Here is a 25817-nt window from a genome sequence, read left to right as displayed (position 1 = left end):
CTATATAAAAGATTCTGGGAAAATGTCAGAAATAAGGCCATATCTACAGCATTCCATATGAAGAAAAAAAAATCCAAAAATGGTAGAAATGTTCAAACATAACACAAAAACACCCACCACTTGACAAAAGTGCATTTCTTGATAAATAAATGGATGACTGCTCCTCTTGTAGTCACTTTTTCAAATATATCAGATGCATCAGGTTTACCAGATTATTTGGAAACAATGTTAAACACAACAATGATTCCTTAATGAATTTGAGACAGGGTACACGCCATATTATTAATTGCATGTATTTTAGACACTTTTTCTCTTATGTGTCGCTTGACAATTTTAAGAAGTCACTAGAAAGGGAAATATGACTTAAAAAATACCAAACTGTCAATATTGTGCCAGATATTGACAATAATTTCATGCAAAATATTGTTCTAATATTTTTGAATTGGTCTAGCAGGATGTGCGAAATGAATAACATTACGCATACCAGGTTTAAAGAAAGGGGTTGTCTCACCAGCAAAGAACATTTGACTTATTAGATCTCAGAATAAAAGGTTTCACAAATGGATGTGTTAAAAAATGTTCCTGAGCTGAGATAATCTTATAAATGTACCCCTGCTATGTACAATGTAATGGCTGTGTCTGACCATGCAGAGCGGCTCCAGTTCATGGTCGGAACATATCATAACTCCTGGCCATGGGAAGGAATTTTAGTCACTTATGATAAGTGAGTATACAGACGAGACAGCAGGGGCTCGAAATCGCATCTTTCTGAGGTAATACATTTCTTTGAACGGAGGAAACACATTTTTCTACCCGAGGAAACACATTACCCTGTTTTACAACAAATGTGAGTGTTTCTGATGCGTCATTAGTCCGGAGAGCTCATTGTAAATCAAATCAGTGACATAGAATTTCAGCGGCCGCTAGAGCCCTTATCTACCTCACTGATTGTATTGATGATGAGCTCCAAAGGCAAGTGACAAGGCAGAAAAACTCAGGCAGGCAAATGTGTTACCACAGAAAACAGCAGTAGTAAGTCCATGCTATGTTTTCTGTACACTCACTTATCATAAGTGACTTATGCTTCGCCTGCCTGCACCAAAAATCAGAGCATGAGCAGGACATTTTTCTACAGAAATCAATAGGGTCAGAGCCAGTCTATTGCTGCCTATGTTCAAGAGGATACTGAGAGAAACAAAAAGTATTAGTCTAATATTAGGCCTAATGGCCAGTGTGACTATTGCAATGTTTCAGCTTTTTTATATAAATATAAGAAAAAAATCAAGGATTAAAAAAATTCATATAACTGACCTAAAAGTATAATTTAAACAATAGGACATTTTGGCACACTCCCTTTAAGTGTCTACATCTCTATAGTTCATGGAAAGGCCACAAAGTATACCTTTTCATCTCGCGAAAAAACTAACTGCAAAGCATCACAAATGAATACATTTTCACTGGTAAGCAAAAACTGCAAAACATCTGGGCCAGCTTTTTTCCTGATTTTGCGTAACTACATGGAGAATAAATAAAGTGACCGCAACACTCCATCAAAAGAAAAAGCAAACATGTTTTGGATCAACATGATCCTGTTTCAAGCAATAACTTGCTTTTTCAGTTGACATGTTTTTAAGAAACCCTGTTTTATTGTGTCTTGCTGGGGTACCAGGGCTGCCATCAGGGCATTACTGCCCTTACTGGCATTTGGGGCCCCTAGGGGCAGGATTCGTTTGTTCGCTCAGTAACTGAATGCATGTCCTCGGACACTCATTCAGTTGAAATCTACTGCCACTTCCTGCACTGCAATAGGAGCTGCCAGCCAATCAAAGGCCGGCAGCTAACGTCGATTGGCACGTCGCTGGTGTATGACATCACTGTCATGTGCCGGCGAGTCCACGCCTTAAATCCTTGAGGATGAAGATGACACTGGACTGTGTCCAGGTAAGTAGAAACTTTTTTGGTACTGAAATCCACAATATGGGGAGACATATGGAGGGGCAAGATTGACACATATGGGGGAGCAGGGTGGAGACATAATTGGGACATTATGGAGATATACGGGGCCAGGATGAGAGGACACATAAGAAGACAGGATGGAAATATATGAGGGGCAGGGTGGAGACATATGGGGGGCAGGATGGAGACATATGGGGGCAGTATGGGAGGACATATGGGGGCAGGATGGAAACATATGAGGGGGCAGGATGGAAACAGGGGGTAGGATGGAGAGATATGGGGGCAGGATAAGAGGACATACAGAAGGGCCAGATGTAGAATTATGGGGGTGCAGAAAGGAAACATATGGGGGAAGGATTAAGACATATGGGGAGCAGGATGGAGGCATATGGGGGGCAGGATGGGAGGAGATATATGGGGTCAGGATGGGAGGACAAATGGATGCAGGATGGAGATACATGGGGCAGGATGGAGACACATGGGGGCATGACAGAGACATATGAATGCAGGATGGAGACATATGGGGGTAGGATGAAACATATGGGGGAGAAAGATGGAGACATATGGGGCAGGATGAGAGGACATATGGAGGGGCAGGATGGAGACACATGGGGCCACAATAGGTCTACATATTGGAGGCAGTATGGAGACATATGGGGCAAGGATGGGAGGACATATATGGAGCCAGGATGAGAGGACATATGGGGCCAGGATGGGGGAACACATAGGGGCAGAATGGAGGCACATGGGGCCATGATGGGAGGACATATGGGTGCAGATTGGAGACACATGGTACCATGATATATTTTATTTTTGAGGATATTATTTTCAGTGTTGGGTGGTCCTGTTACTTTTTTCTTCATCTGGCGTAGTGTAGAAGTTGGGGGAAAAATTGGGGAATGTGCTTTAGATAACTGTATTATTTTCTGCAGAGATGAGATCTGGCTGGAAGAAGTGATGGCGGTCTGCACTGGATGAAGAAGCAAAGCAAAGATGAATATCTTCCACTAGAGACATCCCTGGTAAGTCAGTGTGTTACTTATGTTGTATGTTACATTATATAATATATACAGAGTTCCTGTGCACAATGTCATTGGTGATCCCATATTACCTTTACACTGACATTATGTACAAAGCTCCTGTGTAAAATGTCACTGGTGAGTCTTTATTACCTGTACACAGACATTGCATACTAAGTACAAATCTCCTGTGTGTTATGGCACTTATGGTAATATTAGTATTGTGTTTTTTTGATTAATGATCAGTATTGTAGTATTTAGTGACTATGTGGTGGTAATATGTGATCTGGTCATGATGTGACTGGATTTGTTTGTTGTATGCGGTATTATTCAGTCACTATGTGGTGGTAATATGTGGTTTGGTCATTAGTCATGGTGTGGTGGTATTTGTTCCTAGTATGTGGTATCATTCCGTCATTATGTGGTGGCAATATGTGGTCTGGTCATGGTGTGACGATATTTGTTCCTTGTATGTGATATTTTTCGGTCACTATGCTGTGGTAACATGTGGTCTAGTCATGATGTTGCGATATTTGTCACTGTATGTGGTATTATTGGTAATTTAAAAAAAAATGTGACAAATTAAAGAAAAATAAACATATACCTAAGAAGAATATTGGATATTTTAACAAATGTTTAATATGTTATAGTACAGTAGCGCCCTGCCAAAAGAGTGTAGCTTGTTGAGGGGCAGCTTAAAAATGGCATATTGAAAAAAAATGGGCATGATACAGCAAAAGGAATCAAGGTCTATCAGAATTATTATAGCGCCATTTATTCCATGGCACTTTACATGTGAGGAGGGGTGTTAGGTGTTGAGTTTCTGCCACTGCACAGGGGGAATCTCTAACCATGTCTGCTGTGGTCTCCCATTCTCCACCAGCCACAGTGGAGCCTGCTCAGAGGAGACGTCGGTCCCAGTGTCTGGCTCAGGCTGATACTGGATGACTGGTTACTACTGTCCTTCCAGGCTCTACCTTTGTAGCTAGCAATGTTCAGCAGCAAGCAGGTCTTCCTGGGACTAAGTCCTGCTTTTCCCATGGGGAAAAAGACTTTGTAAATGACATCTCCTCGGTCGTAGTCTATCTGGATGATATACTCATCTACTCATATACTCATCTACTCTCCAGATATTGACTCTCACCGGAGAGATGTTTGCAATGTCTTCGATCTCTTACTGGCAAACTTCATCTACACAAAGTTGGAGAAATGTGTGTTTGAGCAGGAGTTCTTGCCTTTCCTTGGTTATATCATCTCTGCCCAGGGATTGGCTATGGATCCTGCCAAACTACAGGCTGTGATGGACTGGCAAGAACCCCACCCTCTCAAAGCGGTGCAGCGCTTTATGGGGTTCAATAACTACTACCGCCAGTTCATTCCGCATTTCTCAACTTTAGTAGCTCCCTTGGTAGCCCTCACCAAGAAGGGAGCAAATCCCAAATTGTGGTCAGAAGAGGTCTCCAAGGCCTTCCTTTCAAATAAATCTCATTTTGCTAGCGCTCCCATTGTACAGCGCCCTGATTTTGATAAGCTGTTTATAATGTAGGTGGATGCCTCATCCGTTGGTGCTGGAGCAGTCCTCTTCCAAAAGGATGCTCAAGGTCGGAAGCATCCTTCCTTCTTGTTTTCCTAGATCTTCACAACAGCGGAGAAGAATTATTCCATTGGGGACAGGGAGTTGCTAGCCATGAAATTTGCTTTCTCTGAGTGGAGACATCTTCTAGAGGGGGCTCGCTTTCCCTTCCAAGTTTTTACTGACCACAAAAATCTGGTATACTTACAGACCGCCCAGCAGCTAAATTCTCGCCAGGCCAGAAGGTCTCTGTTCTTCTCCCAATTCCATTTCACTCTCCATTTTATTTCTGGGGTGAACATCCGTGCCGACGCTCTATCTCACTCCGTTGTGTCTTCTGTGGAGGAGGAAGAGGAGCCTCGGCTTATTGTCCCCACTGAGAGCCTGAGAACTGTGGCCCCGGTCTCGCTAGAGTCTGTGCCCCCGGGCAAGACTTTTGTGCCATCCCATTTGCAACTGGAGGATCTCTCTTGGGCTCATTCATCTAGAGTGGGTGGACATTTGGGGCCAAGAGGACGTCTGAGCTGCTGGCGAGAATATACTGGTGGCCGCATGTGGCTCGTGATGTTGGGGACTATATTTGGGCATGTGTTTCCTGTGCTAAGAATAAGTCTCCTCGATAATGGCCAGCAGGATTACTTTATCCTTTACCAGTGGCAGACAGGCTCTGGGAGATGGTTGGAATGGAGTTTGTGGTGGGTTTACCAAGTGTCGTGGCTGCCCCATCATTTGGGTAATCACCAACCATTTCTCTAAAATGGTGCACTTGGTGCCTCTTCCGCGGCTACCTTCTGCACGGGCTCTGGCAGCATTGTTTGTAAAACATATTTTCCGCCTACACGGTATGCCGGACAAGATTGTCAGTGACCGGGTCCCCAGTTTGCATCTCGGTTCTGGAGAGAGCTTTGTTGACTACTCAGTATCGAGTGAATCTCTCTTCTGCATATACTCCCGAGACGAATGGGTTGGTAGAGAGGGCCAACCAGACCTTGGTCATATATCTGCGACATTTTGTTTCAGCCAGGCAGGATGACTGGGCATCTTTTCTACTAAACAATGCTGTAGCCGACTCCACTGGCCAGACCCCATTTCTCCTTAATTACGGTCAACATCCGCGGGTTCCTGTGCCCATGCCCGTGTCTTCCGCCGACTCCAGGGTGGTAGACTGGGCTGTGGAGGCACGGGACATTTGGGACCGTACTCAGGATGCCATCCGGGCTTCCAAGGAGAGAATGAGGTCCTCCGCCGATGCACACCGGTGCCCCGTTCAGACCTTTGCTCCTGACGATTTAGTGTGGCTCTCTGCCCATAACATCAGGCTTCGTGTTTAGTCCACTAAGTTTGCACATCGCTACTTGGGTCCCTTCAAGGTCCTCAAACAGGCTAACCCTGTAGTCTACCATCTAGTACTTACTCCACGCCTAGGTATCACCGACACCTTTTATGTGTCCCTCGTAAAGCCCGTACACATGTCCCAGTTTTCTGAGTCATCTGCCGGGACATTGGGTTTGTCTACAGACGATTACGAGGTGAACGCTAATTTGGGGTGCAAGGTGGTACGTGGCAATAAATTTTATTTGGTAGTCTGGAAGGGTTATGGCCAGAGGACAGGTCCTGGGAGCCTACTGAGCACATTCGAGCTCATTGCTGCCTTCGAGCGGAGCGAGGTCCAAGGAGGGGGGGTAATGTTAGATGTCGAGTTCCCGCCGCTGCACAGGGGGAATCTCGAACCATGTCTGCTGTGGTCTCCCATTCACCTCCAGCTGCAGTGGAGCCTGCTCAGTGGAGACGTCGGTCCCAGTGGCTGGCTCAGGCTGATACTGGACAACTAGTTACTACTGCACTTCCAGGCTCTACCTTTGTAGCCAGCAATGTTCAGCAGCAAGCAGGTCTTTCTGGGACTATGTCCTGCTTTTCCCATACTGAGCATGCTCACGGGATGACCTCCTATTGGAGGTCGGGGGGTCACATGCTTAGGTCCTGTTGCAGTTCCTTTTGGACCACAAGGAAGGTCCTTGTCTGCTGCAGCTATAAAAGGTTCGCATGGCTGCACTGCCATGCGCTTGTATCAACCTATGTCATGAGCTTTGCTGCTTTAGTGGTCATGTCTGCATGAAGTCAGGGTTGGCTGAAATAAGCCCCTAGAATACCGACACCTCCGGTGAGGAGTTTTGTGTGTTTGAATTCAGGGCTGGCGTATTGCCACTAGATTTCCGGCTCCACCGGAGAGGAGGTGTTTGTGTGCTTTGCTGACTGCGTGACCACTGGTTGCTCTCTGCTCACTTAGGTAGCTGTGATTATCTGTGAGCGTAACAGGGCATAGCGTTTTCCTTTCTATGCGATTCTTTGAAGTAACAGTTCGCTTATACTGCCATATAGTGTCGCCAATTCTAGCAGCAGGTTACTCTCCTGCACGCTGGACCCCGGGTTGCGAACGTACCTATTATTACATATATATATACTCGGTGCTTTCCGCCAACCCTAACAAGGGGTATACATAATAAAAAACAAGTACAATAATCTTAAACAATACAAGTCACAACTGGTACAGGAGGAGAGAGGACCCTGCCCACGAGGGCTCACAATTTACAATGACAATTTACCATAATTTACACCAGAAAACTAGTGTACATTGTAGCTGAAATGTCTCCATCTCAAGGATACACCATGGACAGCCAAAAAGATGCAATACATTAATTAAGGTGTGTGTGTGCCTTTTAACAAACTTGGCACACCTTATTCCAGAAGGCTGTAGGTTCAAGCATGGTATACAAAATAAAAGACTTGGTAAATTCTCATTTTATCAATCACAAAGACTGGATCCATAAATCTATTAAAAAAAAAGAAAAAATAAAATAAACATTTATCTTAAGAAAGTTCCTGAGACCTTCTTAAATATGCATTAGATTTATCTGGACTGTTTTACCTTCGCACAAAAGATTGATGCTGCTCAATTCACTTGCTCAGTATCTGCAACACAAGATGGATTAAGATAAACAGTGCTGCCCTATTCTTCCCAAGGGCAATGCATCAGCATATTCCCAGGCAATAACCTCTTATCTACAAGGACAGCAGGAACATATGTTTTAAAGAACAACAAAGGAAGACATTTTTCCAGACTGCCTCTGAGCTTGCATCTGCGTTTGGTTTCATAAGTCTACAAGATCATAGATTTAGCAGCATAATCATGGAACAGAATTGTATCAGTAATAAAATAAGTGTTGTACTATTTCTTTTACTAAATAAATCGAAGTCTTCTCTTGTGATAAAAGGCCTTTATATGTCAGTGGCAGACTTTCCTGAGTAATCAATACACATCTGCATGATAATACATCCATTGCTGTCAAAAGAATATGATGTTCTCCATGCAGTTGTTAACCGTATTCAGGAATCTTCATACACATTTAGCGGGCGATTCATTGAGACTGACGTACCACTCACCAGTAGAAATAAGCGAAGCCGAACTTAAAAGTTCGGGGATCATACTGGAAGGTAGTGTTCGGTGTTAAACACCAAACATGGATTTCTCTCGGAAGTCCATTGCAGACTCTGTTCAGAGTGTCGGAGGGAAGCAGATTGCAGAGGAGAGAAAATTTTCCAACTGCAAAGTTCAGGTCTCCAATCTTTTCAATGAATTTCAGGTTATGGCTCAAGTTTGGGTACAGTTCTGGTACCCGAACTCAACTTTGGAAAAACCAGAACCAGAACTTCCACAGCACTGCTTATCCTTACTCACCAGTCTTAATGAAGCGCTTTCTGGAGTATACTGACCTTATTCACTAAGCAGTGTCCTACAATCAATGGATCAGGCACATCTTGTATCCAATTTAAGCCATTGTCAGAAACGTATGACAACTGCATGCCCCAACCCACCCATATCATGTCTGTATTGACATTGTCAATCGGGACTGGTGTGTAAATGCCGAAAGTCACAATATTTTTGAGCAAATGTTGAGTTGTGCAAAAATATTGTAACTTATTAAAGTGTTAAAACCAGATTACTAGTGTAAGCACTTTAATGAATCATCCTTGTAGTCTTTATTTTAGTATGGCGCCAGCGCAAAATTTTAAAAAGTACACAGATAATAGAGGCAGCTGAGGTGCTGTGGCAGAACTAAGACCCCACCCACAGTCCCGCCCCATAGTCCTGCCTCAATGCATGAACAGCTTATTGCACCCAACCAACAACTTAAAGAACACCTGCCATTAAAGGTCATGAATGTTAAACTAAAGGTTTGGGAGTAAAGATGCTGTCCTACTAGGTACCTTCAGTGTAGATATCCTCAGCCTAGTTATTCTTTAATCATCATTAGAAGTTTACCACTGCTTACCATTCGTTTTTCCCAGCCAGATGAGTTAAAGTCACTTGGACATTAATAAGACTGTGTTTGTGTTAAACAGGTCAAAAAGAATTCAATACAGTCCTAGGATACATCAGAGTGTTATGCAAATATTTTTTCCAGGCAATTAGAGGCTTTGCTGTACTAAGGGTGTTGGTGAAATTAAGTGCTGCAAACCAAATTTTGGGTGAAAATTCGACAAACCTGACAAATATGAATTTCAAAAGATCTACTTATCTTTAATCTCTTGTAATTACATTTCGAGATTACCAATTATTATTGGCCCTGTTCACACCTCAGTACTGCAATCAAGGTAATGCATTAAAGCAAGCTAATTTCCAGTTTACCTACATATTTCTGCTATTTATGACTGAATCTGACTTCTGCAAGTAAGAAAAAATTGCCATTATTTTTTTTCATGCCCTACTTTTATAGTCCTCAATGGTCTAAATTCCAAGACCCCTTATGGTGCTTGATTGTCTCCAGTCCGTGGATCTCACATTGACTTATCGTTTAGAAAAACTATTATATGCTCTCCAGTTGAGTTATATTGTCTAAGTGTGGAAAGTTTACTGTATCAGCTGAATATCAGCTAAAAACTAAAAAAAATTCATAAATGGTTTATATACATATACCGAATAAGAATTTACGGTATACAAAGTAATGGAAATTTAGTGCGCAGCTATAATTAAATCAATGAACTGTCACTTCAAGTAAAAAAATCAAAAACGCAATACTTTATCAAGGACATAACTGCCTTCTGCAAGCCTTGAGATGTAATTTATCACTGACAACAATTGGAGTCATTTCAGGATCCATATCTTTAACATTAAGAAATCAGTCTTAAAAGCATATTCTGAACGTGAGTACAAAATAAATGCATTTGTTCAAATAACATGAGCTCAATTTGATATTGACAACAAAGGACATGGGGAGTTTCTCTCTTAGTTATTAAGGGAAGTCAGTAATTCTATGAATTAGTATTTGTTGCTTGAAAATTTCCCTATCAATTACTAAATGCTGTAGAACGGCTCCTGGGCAGATTCCCTGGTACAGCAGTACTTGGGCCGAGGATCACAGCGCTCAGCTCGGCGACTGGCGTTTGGCCCTTTAATTGCTCCTAGAACTGCGAGCACACGCATGAAGTATTCACTACTGATTGCTGAGGTGAATGCAATGAAGAAAAGATTATGTCCAGTGGCAGTGGCAGGAAAAACTATGTGGTTCAGTACACTCGGCGCTCCAGTCTCACCAACGATGATAATAGCAGTGGCAGCTCCAGCTTCTCCAGTGATACATACAGTTAGGTCCATATATATTTGGACAGAGGCTACATTTTTCTAATTTTGGTTATTGACATTACCACAATTAATTGTAAACAAAACAATTCAGATGCAGTTGAAGTTCAGACTTTCAGCTTTCATTTGAGGGTATCCACATTAAAATTGGATGAAGGGATTAGGAGTTTCAGCTCCTTAACATGTGTCACCATGGTTTTAAAGGGACCAAAAGTAATTGGACAGAGTCATTAATTTTAGATAAAAAATTCATTTTTAGTACTTGGTTGAAACCCTTTGTTGGCAATGACTGCCTGAAGTCTTCAACTCATGGACATCACGAGACGCTGTGTTTCCTCCTTTTTGATACTCTGCCAGGCTTTCACTGCGGTGGTTTTCAGTTGCTGTTTGTTTGTGGGCCTTTCTGTCTGAAGTTTAGTCTTTAACAAGTGAAATGCATGCTCAATTGGGTTGAGATCAGGTGATTGACTTGGCCATTCAAGAATATTCCACTTCTTTGCTTTAATAAACTCCTGGGTTGCTTTGGCTTTATGTTTTGGATCATTGTCCATCTGTAGTCTGAAACGACGACCAATCAGTTTGGCTGCATTTGGCTGGATCTGAGCACACAGTATGTCTCTGAATACCTCAGAATTCATTCGGCTGCTTCTGTCCTGTGTCACATCATCAATAAACACTAGTGACCCAGTGCCACTGGCAGCCATGCATGCCCAAGCCATCACACTGCCTCCGCTGTGTTTTACAGATGTGGTATGCTTTGGATCATGAGCTGTACCACGCCTTCGCCATACTTTTCTTTTTCCATCATTCTGGTAGAGGTTGATCTTGGTTTCATCTGTCCAAAGAATGTTCTTCCAGAACTGTGCTGGCTTTTTTAGATGTTTTTAGCAAAGTCCAGTCTAGCTTTTTTATTCTTGATGCTTTTGAGTGGCTTGCACCGTGCAGTGAACCCTCTGTATTTACTTTCATGCAGTCTTCTCTTTATGGTAGATTTGGATATTGATATGCCTACCTCCTGGAGAGTGTTGTTCACTTGGTTGGCTACTGTGAAGGGGTTTCTCTTCACCATCGAGATTATTCTGCGATCATCCACCACTATTGTCTTCCATGGGCGCCCAGGTCTTTTTGCATTCATAAGTTCACCAGTGCTTTCTTTCTTTCTCAGGATGTACCAAAATGTAGATTTTGTCACTCCTAATGCAGCAATTTCCCGGATGGGTTTTTTCTGTTTTCGCACCTTAAGGATGGCTTGTTTCACCTGCATGGAGAGATCCTTTGACCGCATGTTTACTTCACAGCAAAACCTTCCAAATGCAAGCACCACACCTCAAATCAACTCCAGGGCTTTTATCTGCTTAATTGAGAATGACATAACGAAGGGATTGCCCTCACCTGTCCATGAAATAGCCTTGGAGTCAATTGTCCAATTACTTTTGGTCCCTTTAAAAACAGGGTGGCACATGTTGAGGGGCTTAGACTCCTAAACCCTTCATCCAATTTTAATGTGGATACCCTCAAATGAAAGCTGAAAGTCTGAACTTCAACTGCATCTGAATTGTTTTGTTTAAAATTCATTGCGGTAATGTCTATAACCAAAATTAGAAAAATGTTGTCTCTGTCCAAATATATATGGACCTAACTGTATGCCCCAGCCCTTTCTGTGATTATGTGCCTCAGTGTCTTCTGTGATGTATATGTCCCAGTCCCTCTTGTGATGTATATGCCCCAGCCCTAATTTGATGTATATTCCCCAGACCCTCCTGTGATATATATGACCCAGGCCCTCCTGTGATGTATGTGTCCCAGGCCCTCCTGCGATATATATGTCCTAGCCTCTCCTGCAATGTACAGTACAGACCAAAAGTTTGGACACACCTTCTCATTTAAAGATTTTTCTGTATTTTCATGACTATGAAAATTGTACATTCACACTGAAGGCATCAAAACTATGAATTATCACATGTGGAATTATATAGTTAACAAAAAAGTGTGAAACAATTGAAAATATGTTTTATATTCTAGGCTCTTCAAAGTAGCCACCTTTTGCTTTGATGACTGCTTTGCACACTCTTGGCATTCTCTTGATGAGCTTCAAGAGGGAGTCACCGGGAATGGTTTTCACTTCACAGGTGTGCCCTGTCAGGTTTAATAAGTGGTATTTCTTGCCTTATAAATGGGGTTGGGACCATCAGTTGTGTTGTGCAGAAGTCTGGTGGATACACAGCTGATAGTCCTACTGAATAGACTGTTAGAATTTGTATTATGGCAAGAACAAAGCAGCTAAGTAAAGAAAAACGAGTGGCCATCATTACTTTAAGGAATGAATGTCAGTCTGAAAAATTGGGAAAACTTTGAAAGTGCCCCCAAGTGCAGTGGCAAAAACCATCAAGTGCTACAAAGAAACTGGCTCACATGAGGACAGCCCCAGGAAAGAAAGACCAAGAGTCACCTCTGCTTCTGAGGATAAGTTTATCCGAGTCACCAGCCTCAGAATACGCAGGTTAACAGCAGCTCATATTAGAGACAAGGTCAATGCCACACAGAGTTCTAGCGGCAGACACATCTCTACAACAACTGTTAAGAGGAGACTTTGTGCAGCAGGCCTTCATGGTAAAATAGCTGCTAGTAAACCACTGCTAAGGACAAGCAACAAGCAGAAGAGACTTGTTTGGGCTAAATAACACAAGGAATGGACATTAGACCAGTAGAAATCTGTGCTTTGGCCTGATGAGTCCAAATTTGAGATCTTTGGTTCCAACCACCGTGTTTTTCTGCGACGCAGAAAAGGTGAACGGATGGACTCTACATGCCTGGTTCCCACCATGAAGCATGGAGGAGGAGGTGCGATGGTGTGGGGGTGCTTTGCTGGTGACACTGTTGGGGATTTATTCAAAATTGAAGGCATACTGAACCAGAATGGCTACCACAGCATCTTGCTGCAGCATGCTATTCCATCCGGTTTGCGTTTAGTTGGACCATCATTTATTTTTCAACAGGACAATGACCCCAAACACACCTCCAGGCTGTGTAAGGACTATTTTACCAAGAAGGAGAGTGATGGGATGCTACGCCAGATGACCTGGCCTCCACAGTCATCAGACCTGAACACAATCGAGATGGTTTGGGGTGAGCTGGACCGCTGAGTGAAGGCAAAAGGGCCCACAAGTGCTAAGCATCTCTGGGAACTCCTTCAAGATTGTTGAAAGACCATTCCCAGTGATTACCTCTTGATGTTCATCAAGAGAATGCCAAGAGTGTGCAAAGCAGTCATCAAAGCAAAAGGTGTCTACTTTGAAGAACCTAGAATATAAGACATAATTTCAGTTGTTTCACACTTTTTTGTTAAGTATATAATTCCATATGTGTTAATTTATAGTTTTGATGCCTTCAGTGTGAATGTACAATTTTCATAGTCATGAAAATACAGAAAAATCTTTAAATGAGAAGGTGTGTCCAAACCTTTGGTCTGTACTGTATGTGCCCTTTCGATCTATGTGCCCCAGCATCTCCTGTGATGTATGTGCCCCATCCCCTCCTGTGATATATATATGCCCCAACATCTCCTTTGATAATTATGCCGCAGCCCCAGTGTTTCCTGCAATGAATCTTCGCAAGCGTCTTCTGGGATGCATATGCCCCATTTCCAGTGATGTATCTCATCGTATGTATATACAGCAGTCTCAGTGTCCATTACGTGATATATGTACTGCAGCCCCTCCACTGCTTGAGTTCTATAAATATAATGTGAGCAATGGTGAGTTTCCCATTATGAGGAGACCTGCAGTATAATCAGTATAATATGCATCTGTGTTCAGAACTTACTGCTGCAACGTATTTTCAAAATTCATCGCAAAGAGTCAACTGTGCTCAAGACTCACACAAGCTGAGAAAAGTAGTTGAAAGTAGCAACATCATTACCACCTAACATCATATATTGCACCAAAGAGAAGCAGGTCCAGCCAGCACATTGGGGGAGCTAATAAAATAATTGACCAAATATAGCAGAATAAATATTTAAAGTTCATAATTTTGCACGGCCCATGAATTAGGTTATGCCCCTGGTAGAAAAAATGTTCCCCATCACTGTTCAAGATAATAGATGAGAACCTTGTCCTTTATCCGACTTTTCCAAGGTCAAAATAGTCCAATCTATATGGATTGTTTGCTTTTATCATAACATTTTTTGTACCTGTCATTTAAAGTGAATGCTCAGAATAAACTGTCTTGTGAGTGCACGTGAGGATTAACATTGGTTCTAACCATTACAGGACTTATATCATGCATTGTTCAGTAGTATTCCCCTATGCATGAGCCATCTTTGGTGTGTGAAGACTAGCTGCGGTGATGTCTCCTATCCAAAGCGCACACAGACATTACAGGTTCCTTCTCAGCTGTCTGTGTAGCACATAACAAGCGGCAGCATCTTGGAGGCCATTATATAGCACCACTGACAGTGTAGCTATGAATCCAGCACTGACGTGAGATAAAAACTTACTACAAAGGTGAAGAAGGATCTGTCTGGCCCTCTTTTTGGTCTTCCCTCAACCCCTTCCCCACTACATAAACCTTAATAGTAGTTGTAGTAATCTGATACTTAATTATGCAGGCAGGCCATCTTGTTTTGACCAAGACTGATTTTAACTGTTGTGAATAGGGTAACACTTTATAAAATAAATTGTCACTATGATCTTTTTCGATCATGTTTAGGGATCGCATTTAACGGTATTTGCCAGTTCTTATTTACCTATAAACCCAAAGGGTCTATTATCTAAAAAGAGGACTGCATCTAATAGTAACACAGCAATACTAACAACAGTCATTATGTAGAATCCCAAACAATTTCGACAAAGTGTAGAAAGAGAAAAAAATGTTACGATAGTTTACATTAAAATTATGTAGAATTAAAATGAATAGAATTTAAAGAATTTAATATGGTAACTAGTGTTGAGCATTCCGATACCGCAAGTATCGGGTATCGGCCGATATTTGCGGTATCGGAATTCCGATACCGAGATCCGATATTTTTGTGATATCGGGTATCGGTATCGAATCAATAGGGATGTGTAAAATAAAGAATTAAAATAAAAAATATTGATATGCTCACCTCTCCGGCGGCCCCTGGACTTCACGCTGCTATCCGGGAGGCTTCTTTGTTTAAAAAGCGCGCCTTTCGGACCTGTGAATGACGTCCCGGCTTCTGATTGGTCGCGTGCCGGTCACATGGGCGGCACGCGACCAATCAGAAGCCGGGACGTCATTCACAGGTCCGAAAGGCGCGCTTTTTAAACAAAGAAGCCTCCCGGATAGCAGCGTGAAGTCCAGGGGCCGCCGGAGAGGTGAGCATATCAATATTTTTTATTTTAATTCTTTATTTTACACATCCCTATGGATCCCAGGGCCTGAAGGAGAGTTTCCTCTCCTTCAGACCCTGGGAACCATGAGAATACCTTCCGATACTTGATGTCCCATTGACTTTTATTGGTATCGGATATCGGTATCGGCGATATCCGATATTTTTCGGGTATCGGCCGATACTATCCGATACCGATACTTTCAAGTATCGAACGGTATCGCTCAACACTAATGGTAACAGTAAGCTCTAAGATTTTCCTTCTCTTTTTTGTGTGCGCGCAAATCTTAATGAAACATATAAAAAATATAAGTTTTGGTATTTTAAAAACACAATATACTTTAGTAAATGACCATATGACTGAGATAAGTGTATTTTATAACGCCATACAATTCTAAATGCATTTGTAAGACTCAAAGGTCTGTTAGCATAGGTCTTAAAAAGATCACAAGCTCTGAAAGTCGAATTATCAAGTCATTCGATCATTCAATAATCAAAATACTACTTGTATCCATGGCAACAGCTTATCCTTTCTGCTCCAAATCATTTTACAAAGTAATATATAAGACTGGATTCCAAAGAGATCTTCTTTGGAAGAGTTTATCATCTTTACACAGGAGTCTTCTGTGTAAATCTATTGACCTACATCTACTATATAAAGCTGAATGTGTGTGTATGTGTGTGTGTATGTCCGGGATTGGCATCTGCACCGTCGCAGCTACAGCCACAAAATTTTGCACAGTCACACGTCTGGACCCCGAGAGCGTCATAGGCTACGTTGTGAGGTGAAATTTTAACCCCGCGCTTTCCAATTCACCAAACAATTTTGCCCCTATCTACATAATGGGGAAAAAAAGTGAAAGGAAAAGTGTTGGAGGCGTCGCAGCTACAGAAACAAAATTTTGCACAGCCACACGTCTGGACACTGAGAGCGTCATAGGCTACGTTGTGAGGTGAAATTTTAACCCCGCGCTTTCCAATTCACCAAACTATTTTTCCCCTATCTACATAATGGGGAAAAGTGAAAGGAAAAGTGTTGGAGGCAAATTGACAGCTGCCAGATGTGAACAAGGGGGACTTAAAGAGTGAAAGCGATGGCGCCAAAGAGTATATACCGTACAGTTGCTAAGGTAGGACCCCGACATGGGATACTCACCACACGAGGATATGAACACACACACAAAATGCGCCACACACTACCACGTGCTTGAACACATATACCACCCTCAGCACACATTTCACCACACATACGCCAATCTCGCCACATAAAAGTCGAAACACAAAAGTCGCCGCTCAAAACTCACCACGCGCAAAACTCGCCACATGCAAAAAATAGGCTCACGCAAAACTCGCCACAAGTGCAAAATTCACCTCATGGAAAACTCGCCGCACGCAAAACTTGCACATGCGGAAAAATTGCCATATGCACAAAATTTGCAACACATGCAAAAGTTGCCTCACACAAAACTTGCACATACTCAAAAGGCACCAGACATAAAACTCACCACGCGCAAAACTCGCCATGTGCAAAACTTGCTGCACACAACTTGCTACACTAACCTGTCACATGCAACTCGACACACAAAAAGTTGCTACACGCATGTTGCCACACAAAACTCATCTCACAAAAGTCGCTACATGCATGTCGCCACACACAACTCAACACACACAACTTGACAAACGAAACTCGCCCTTAAACACACACAAGTCTGGTATTAGCCTTCAAAAATAAAATTCTGATTAATAAGCAGACAAACTACAAGAGCAACAAATGTACCATATAGGAAATACGGCAGCTGTCAGTCACATGACCTGTCTATTATGTGTATGTGTGAGCTAATATATACTGCCAGGGGGAGGGCTTCCTGTTGGCTAGGGATTTATCAGGCTGCCAATTTATCTTACAAATACTGAGGTAAAAATACTGAGCAAATAACGTGTTAACGAGGTCTAATACAGGAGATCACACAGGTATATACTATATACAGGGGAGATGACACACAGATATATACTATATACAGGAGAGATGACACACAGGTATATACTATATAAAGGAGGAGATGACATACAGGTACATACAATATACAGGAGGAGATGACATACAGGTATATACTATATACAGGAGAAGATGACACACGTATATACTATATACAGGAGCAGATTACCTACAAATATATACTATATACAGGAGGAGATGACATACAGGTATATGCTATATATAGAAGATGACATACAGGTATATACTATATACAGGAGGAGATGACACACAGATATATACTATATACAGGGGAGATGACATACAGGTATATACTATATATAGGAGATGACATACAGGTATATACTATATACAGGGGAGATGACACGCAGCAGGTATATAATATATACAGGGGAGATGACATACAGGTATATACTATATACAGGAGATGACATACAGGTGTATACTATATAAGGGAGATGACAAACATGTATATACTGAGGTGAAAATGAGAGGTGTGAGGTGAAAATGAAAAGGTGTGAGTGCAAAATGAGAGGAGTGAGGGAAAAGAGTGTAGTGATCGGAAAATGACAGATGTGAGGTCGAAATGACAAGTGTTAGGCGGGAATGAGAGGAGTCAGGGAGAAAATGAGAGGTGTGAGGGAGAAAATGAGAGATGTGAGGGGGAAAATTAAAGATGTGATTGGGAAAATGAGAGGCGTAATGGGAAAATAAGAGAAGTGACGTGCTATAACTAACCACAGATATTTACTATGCCCAGGCAATGCCGGGCTCTTCAGCTAGTTACATTATAAATCTCTCAATACATTCACCTTGCAAAAATAAATTCAGTTTGTTAAAGCATTTAATTTCACTGCATCCCCACTTAACCCCTCTGTGACCTTAGACGTACTATCCCGTCGAGGTGCCCTGGGCTTATCTGACCCTGGACGGGATAGTACGTCATAGCCGATCGGCCGCGCTCACGGGGGGAGCGCGGCCGATCGCGGCCGGGTGTCAGCTGCTTATCGCAGCTGACATCCGGCACTATGTGCCAGGAGCGGTCACGGACCGCCCCCGGCACATTAACCCCTGGCACACCGCGATCAAACATGATCGCGATGTGCCGGCGGTGCAGGGAAGCACCGCGCAGGGAGGGGGCTCCCTGCGGGCTTCCCTGAGCCCCCCGCAGCAACGCGATGTGATCGCGTTGCTGCGAGGGTCTCACCTCCCTCCCTGCTCCCTCCAGCCCCGGATCCAAGATGGCCGCGGATCCGGGTCCTGCAGGGAGGGAGGTGGCTTCACAGAGCCTGCTCAGAGCAGGCACTGTGAAGGCTGCAGCGCTGCATGTCAGATCAGTGATCTGACAGAGTGCTGTGCAAACTGTCAGATCACTGATCTGTGATGTCCCCCCCTGGGACAAAGTAAAAAAGTTAAAAAAAATTTTTCTAAATGTGTAAAAAAAAATAAAAAAAAATATTCCAAAATAATGAAAAAAAAAAAAAAATATTATTCCCATAAATACATTTCTTCATCTAAATAAAAAAAAAAACCCAATAAAAGTACACATATTTAGTATCGCCGCGTCCGTAACGACCCGACCTATAAAACTGCCCCACTAGTTAACCCCTTCAGTAAACACCGTAAGAAAAAAAAAAAAAAAACGAGGCAAAAAACAACGCTTTATTATCATACCGCCGAACAAAAAGTGGAATAACACGCGATCAAAAGGACAGATATAAACAACCATGGTACCGCTGAAAGCGTCATATTGTCCCGCAAAAAACGAGCCACCATACAGCATCATCAGCAAAAAAATAAAAAAGTTATAGTCCTGAGAATAAAGCGATGCAAAAATAATTATTTTTTCTGTAAAATAGTTTTTATCGTATAAAAGCGCCAAACCATAAAAAAATGATATAAATGAGGTATCGCTGTAATTGTACTGACCCGAAGAATAAAACTGATTTATCAATTTTACCAAACGCGGAACGGTATAAACGCCTCCCCCAATAGAAATTCATGAATAGCTGGTTTTTGGTCATTCTTCCTCACAAAAATCGGAATAAAAAGCGATCAAAAAATGTCACGTGCCCGAAAATGTTTTCAGTAAAAACGTCAACTCGTCCTGCAAAAAACAAGACCTCACATGACTCTGTGGACCAAAATATGGAAAAATTATAGCTCTCAAAATGTGGTATTGCAAAAAATATTTTTTGCAATAAAAAGCGTCTTTCAGTGTGTGACAGCTGCCAATCATAAAAATCCGCTAAAAAACTCGCTATAAAAGTAAATCAAACCCCCCTTCATCACCCCCTTAGTTAGGGAAAAATAAAAAAAAATGTATTTATTTCCATTTTCCCATTAGGGCTAGGGTTAGGGCTAGGGTTAGGGTTAGGGTTAGGGTTAGGGTTAGGGCTAGGGTTAGGGTTAGGGCTAGGGCTAGGGTTAGGGCTAGGGTTAGGGCTAGGGTTAGGGCTAGGGTTAGGGCTAGGGTTAGGGTTAGGGCTAGGGTTAGGGTTAGGGCTAGGGCTAGGGTTAGGGCTAGGGTTAGGGCTAGGGTTAGGGCTAGGGTTAGGGCTAGGGTTAGGGCTTGGATTAGGGCTAGGGTTAGGGTTAGGGCTAGGGTTAGGGTTGGGGCTACAGTTAGGGTTGGGGCTAAAGTTAGGGTTAGGGTTTAGATTACATTTACAGTTGGGAATAGGGTTGGGATTAGGGTTAGGGGTGTGTCAGGGTTAGAGGTGTGGTTAGGGTTACCGTTGGAATTAGGGTTAGGGGTGTGTTTAGATTAGGGTTTCAGTTATAATTGGGGGGTTTCCACTGTTTCGGCACATCAGGGGCTCTCCAATCACGACATGGCGTCCGATCTCAATTCCAGCCAATTCTGCGTTGAAAAAGTAAAACAGTGCTCCTTCCCTTCCGAGCTCTCCCGTGTGCCCAAACGGGTTTACCCACACATATGGGGTATCAGCGTACTCAGGACAAATTGGACAACAACATTTAGGGTCCAATTTCTCCTGCTAACCTTGGAAAAATACAAAACTGGGGGCTAAAATATAATTTTTGTGGAAAAAAAAATATTTTTTATTTGCACGGCTCTGCGTTATAAACTGTAGTGAAATACTTGGGGGTTCAAAGCTCTCACAACACATCAAGATGAGATCCTTAGGGGGTCTACTTTCCAAAATGGTGTCACTTGTGGGGGGTTTCTACTGTTTAGGTACATTAGGGGCTCTGCAAACGCAATGTGACGCCTGCAGACCATTCCATCTAAGTCTGCATTCCAAATGGCGCTCCTTCCCTTCCGAGCCCTCCCATGCGCCCAAACGGTGGTTCCCCTTCACATATGGGGTATCAGCGTACTCAGGACAAATTGGACAACAACTTTTGGGGTCCAATTTCTCCTGTTACCCTAGGGAAAATACAAAACTGGGGGCTAAAATATAATTTTTGTGGGAAAAAAAATTTTGTTTTATTTTTATGGCTCTGCATTATAAACTTCTGTGAAGCCCTTGGTGGGTCAAAGTGCTCACCACACATCCAGATAAGTTCCTTAGGGGGTCTACTTTCCAAAATGGTGTCACTTGTGGGGGGTTTCAATGTTTAGGCACATCAGTGGCTCTCCAAATGCAACATGGCGTCCCATCTCAATTCCTGTCAATTTTGCATTGAAAAGTCAAATGGCGCTCTTTCCCTTCCGAGCTCTCCCATGCGCCCAAACAGTGGTTTACTGCCACATATGGGGTATCAGCATACTCAGGACAAATTGGACAACAACTTTTGAGGTCCAATTTCTTCTCTTACCCTTGGAAAAATAAAAAATTGGGGGCAAAAATATAATTTTTGTGAAAAAATATGATTTTTTATTTTTACGGTTCTGCATTATAAACTTCTGTGAAGCACTTGGTGGGTCAAAGTGCTCACCACACATCCAGATAAGTTCCTTAGGGGGTCTACTTTCCAAAATGGTGTCACTTGTGGGGGGTTTCAATGTTTAGGCACATCAGTGGCTCTCCAAACGCAACATGGCGTCCCATCTCAAATCCTGTCAATTTTGCATTGAAAAGTCAAACGGCGCTCCTTCCCTTCCGAGCTCTCCCATGCGCCCAAACAGTGGTTTACTGCCACATATGGGGTATCAGCGTACTCAGGACAAATTGGACAACAACTTTTGAGGTCCAATTTCTTCTCTTACCCTTGGAAAAATAAAAAATTGGGGGCAAAAATATAATTTTTGTGAAAAAATATGATTTTTTATTTTTACGGTTCTGCATTATAAACTTCTGTGAAGCACTTGGTGGGTCAAAGTGCTCACCACACATCCAGTTAAGTTCCGTAGGGGGTCTACTTTCCAAAATGGTGTCACTTGTGGGGGGTTTCAATGTTTAGGCACATCAGTGGCTCTCCAAACGCAACATGGCGTCCCATCTCAAATCCTGTCAATTTTGCATTGAAAAGTCAAACGGCGCTCCTTCCCTTCCGAGCTCTCCCATGCGCCCAAACAGTGGTTTACTGCCACATATGGTGTATCAGCGTACTCAGGACAAATTGGACAACAACTTTTGGGGTCCATTTTCTCCTGTTACCCTTGGTAAAATAAAACAAATTGGAGCTGAATTAAATTTTTTGTGTAAAAAAGTTAAATGTTCATTTTTATTTAAACATTCAAAAAATTCCTATTAAACACCTGAAGGGTTAATAAACTTCTTGAATGTGGTTTTGAGCACCTTGAGGGGTGCAGTTTTTAGAATGGTGTCACACTTGGGCATTTTCTATCATATAGACCCCTCAAAATGACTTCAAATGTGATGTGGTCCCTAAAAAAAAATGGTGTTGTAAAAATGAGAAATTGCTGGTCAACTTTTAACCCTTATAACTCCCTAACAAAAAAAATTTTGTTTCCAAAATTGTGCTGATGTAAAGTAGACATGTGGGAAATGCTATTTATTAACTATTTTTTATGACATATCTCTCTGATTTAAGGGCATAAAAATACAAAGTTTGAAAATTGCGAAATTTTCAAAATTTTCGCCAAATTTCCGTTTTTTTCACAAATAAACGCAGGTACTATCAAAGAAATTTTACCACTATCATGAAGTACAATATGTCACGAGAAAACAATGTCAGAATCACCAGGATCCGTTGAAGCGTTTCGGAGTTATAACCTCATAAAGGGACAGTGGTCAGAATTGTAAAAATTGGCCTGGTCATTGACGTGCAAACCACCCTTGGGGGTAAAGGGGTTAAAGGTAATATGTCATCAGAAAATGACACATCACATCAGATTTGTATGTTGAATGTTTTTTATATTACTGTCTATATTAAAAAAAAACTAAAAACCTTGCAATTTTGACTAAGGACACTAGGGCTATTTTAGATTCACACTTCCTGTTTTTTCATTAAACCCATGTTTTTATTATCGGACCATTACTATCTGACTCAGACCATGTCTATGGTATTTCTGTATCTAATAAGCAAGAGAAAAGGGCATTAGTTAATAAGAGGGAGCAGAGGGGCGATAACATCACCTGTTTCGAATGGGTGACCCTGTGTTATCAGCCTTGTAGAAGGTGTTAACTGAAAACTCTTCCTGAAAAATAATAGTGGATGCTTTCCTGAAACGGAAAGTACTTGCAAGCAGCATAATACAAAGAATAGCTGGTTTACCCAGAATCCTTTGCAGTAGGCGGAGCTATGCAAATCATCTCTTTCCACCCCAGTCTAATCCACAGCGCTTGGAACCGCCAAGCGTGCAATGCTGCGGATTAGTTTCTAAATTTACACAGCCAACCAATTCCTACCTGTGGACACGTGTTTCGGGCTTTAGGCCCTCATCAGCACAGGGCTGGAATTGGTTGGCTGTATGGAGTGGGGCTCGGTGAGCAAGCGATACACACATGCTAGCCACCTTAGGGAGAGACCCAAGTTGGGCTAAATGTAGCGGGACGAAAGAGACCGAAAAGCCCTCTACTTAAAGGAAATACATAGTGGATGCTTTCCTGAAACGGAAAGTACTTGCAAGCAGCATAATACAAAGAATAGCTGGTTTACCCAGAATCCTTTGCAGTAGGCGGAGCTATGCAAATCATCTCTTTCCACCCCAGTCTAATCCACAGCGCTTGGAACCGCCAAGCGTGCAATGCTGCGGATTAGTTTCTAAATTTACACAGCCAACCAATTCCTACCTGTGGACACGTGTTTCGGGCTTTAGGCCCTCATCAGCACAGGGCTGGAATTGGTTGGCTGTATGGAGTGGGGCTCGGTGAGCAAGCGATACACACATGCTAGCCACCTTAGGGAGAGACCCAAGTTGGGCTAAATGTAGCGGGACGAAAGAGACCGAAAAGCCCTCTACTTAAAGGAAATACATAGTGGATGCTTTCCTGAAACGGAAAGTACTTGCAAGCAGCATAATACAAAGAATAGCTGGTTTACCCAGAATCCTTTGCAGTAGGCGGAGCTATGCAAATCATCTCTTTCCACCCCAGTCTAATCCACAGCGCTTGGAACCGCCAAGCGTGCAATGCTGCGGATTAGTTTCTAAATTTACACAGCCAACCAATTCCTACCTGTGGACACGTGTTTCGGGCTTTAGGCCCTCATCAGCACAGGGCTGGAATTGGTTGGCTGTATGGAGTGGGGCTCGGTGAGCAAGCGATACACACATGCTAGCCACCTTAGGGAGAGACCCAAGTTGGGCTAAATGTAGCGGGACGAAAGAGACCGAAAAGCCCTCTACTTAAAGGAAATACATAGTGGATGCTTTCCTGAAACGGAAAGTACTTGCAAGCAGCATAATACAAAGAATAGCTGGTTTACCCAGAATCCTTTGCAGTAGGCGGAGCTATGCAAATCATCTCTTTCCACCCCAGTCTAATCCACAGCGCTTGGAACCGCCAAGCGTGCAATGCTGCAGATTAGTTTCTAAATTTACACAGCCAACCAATTCCTACCTGTGGACATGTGTTTCGGGCTTTAGGCCCTCATCAGCACAGGGCTGGAATTGGTTGGCTGTATGGAGTGGGGCTCGGTGAGCAAGCGATACACACATGCTAGCCACCTTAGGGAGAGACCCAAGTTGGGCTAAATGTAGCGGGACGAAAGAGACCGAAAAGCCCTCTACTTAAAGGAAATACATAGTGGATGCTTTCCTGAAACGGAAAGTACTTGCAAGCAGCATAATACAAAGAATAGCTGGTTTACCCAGAATCCTTTGCAGTAGGCGGAGCTATGCAAATCATCTCTTTCCACCCCAGTCTAATCCACAGCGCTTGGAACCGCCAAGCGTGCAATGCTGCGGATTAGTTTCTAAATTTACACAGCCAACCAATTCCTACCTGTGGACACGTGTTTCGGGCTTTAGGCCCTCATCAGCACAGGGCTGGAATTGGTTGGCTGTATGGAGTGGGGCTCGGTGAGCAAGCGATACACACATGCTAGCCACCTTAGGGAGAGACCCAAGTTGGGCTAAATGTAGCGGGACGAAAGAGACCGAAAAGCCCTCTACTTAAAGGAAATACATAGTGGATGAAAAATAATAGGAATTATGAGCCTAAGATAGATCTAGTGACCAGTGTGAAAATTGCAAGGGTTCTAATTTTTATACAAATTGTGATATGGAAAAACATAGTCAAAATAAAAAATATACCTTGAACACAAAAGGCTGAAATAAACAATAGATCATTTTCTGATAATGCATGCAATTTAAATTGAAGATATTAAAAATTCATTAAAAATTATAGCTTAAAGAATATTTGGGAAACATGTAAATTGACCAGACAGGACAGTGCAGATTTCCAAAACAGATTTTGCCTCCTTTAAAAGCAAGATGAAAACTTTGCTATGCATTAAAAGGATATTTCAATATTCCAATTCCTGGTCCAGTTTTTTTTCCACTGCAGAAATGTATGGGGCCCTGAGTTATATTAATAACATAAAGACAGTGATGGTTGAGATTTCATTTCCAAAATTAGCTTTTTTTCCAAATTTGTTTCTACCCTACGAGCGTCCGAAGATATTTCTGTTTTCCGTGATTGAGCATAGTTGATCCTTTCTATTCTTTTATAGTGGGTATTCTCTTCTTTTTTGTATAGTGGTACCTCATCTGCACTGTTGTGCCATCATCACTGCATGGGATGTCACAGAGGTGGCAGCATTGACCTCTCTATCTGTACACTTTGCACTGTACCATAACTATTCCTGCAAGTATTGCTCACATTGCCACTGCAGTACATAGTGAATTTTTGAGATACAGGGAGTCTTAAAAAAAAAAGTTGGATTTTGAGATAACCACAGAAAAAGAAGGG

The 25817-nt window shown here is 42.4% G+C and overlaps 1 protein-coding gene across 6 annotated transcripts in view; it reads right to left on the bottom strand.

Moving 5' to 3' along the window:
• The window catches only part of APBA2 (amyloid beta precursor protein binding family A member 2), a 734370-nt gene that overhangs the window by 520552 nt on the left and 188001 nt on the right, over positions 1-25817 (bottom strand). The window lies entirely within an intron of this gene.

The sequence above is a fragment of the Ranitomeya imitator genome, chromosome 4 (assembly GCF_032444005.1).
Source record: "Ranitomeya imitator isolate aRanImi1 chromosome 4, aRanImi1.pri, whole genome shotgun sequence".
Lineage (NCBI taxonomy): Eukaryota > Metazoa > Chordata > Amphibia > Anura > Dendrobatidae > Ranitomeya > Ranitomeya imitator.
Note: the sequence above shows the minus strand (reverse complement) of the source record. Positions and strands in the feature narration are given on the sequence as shown.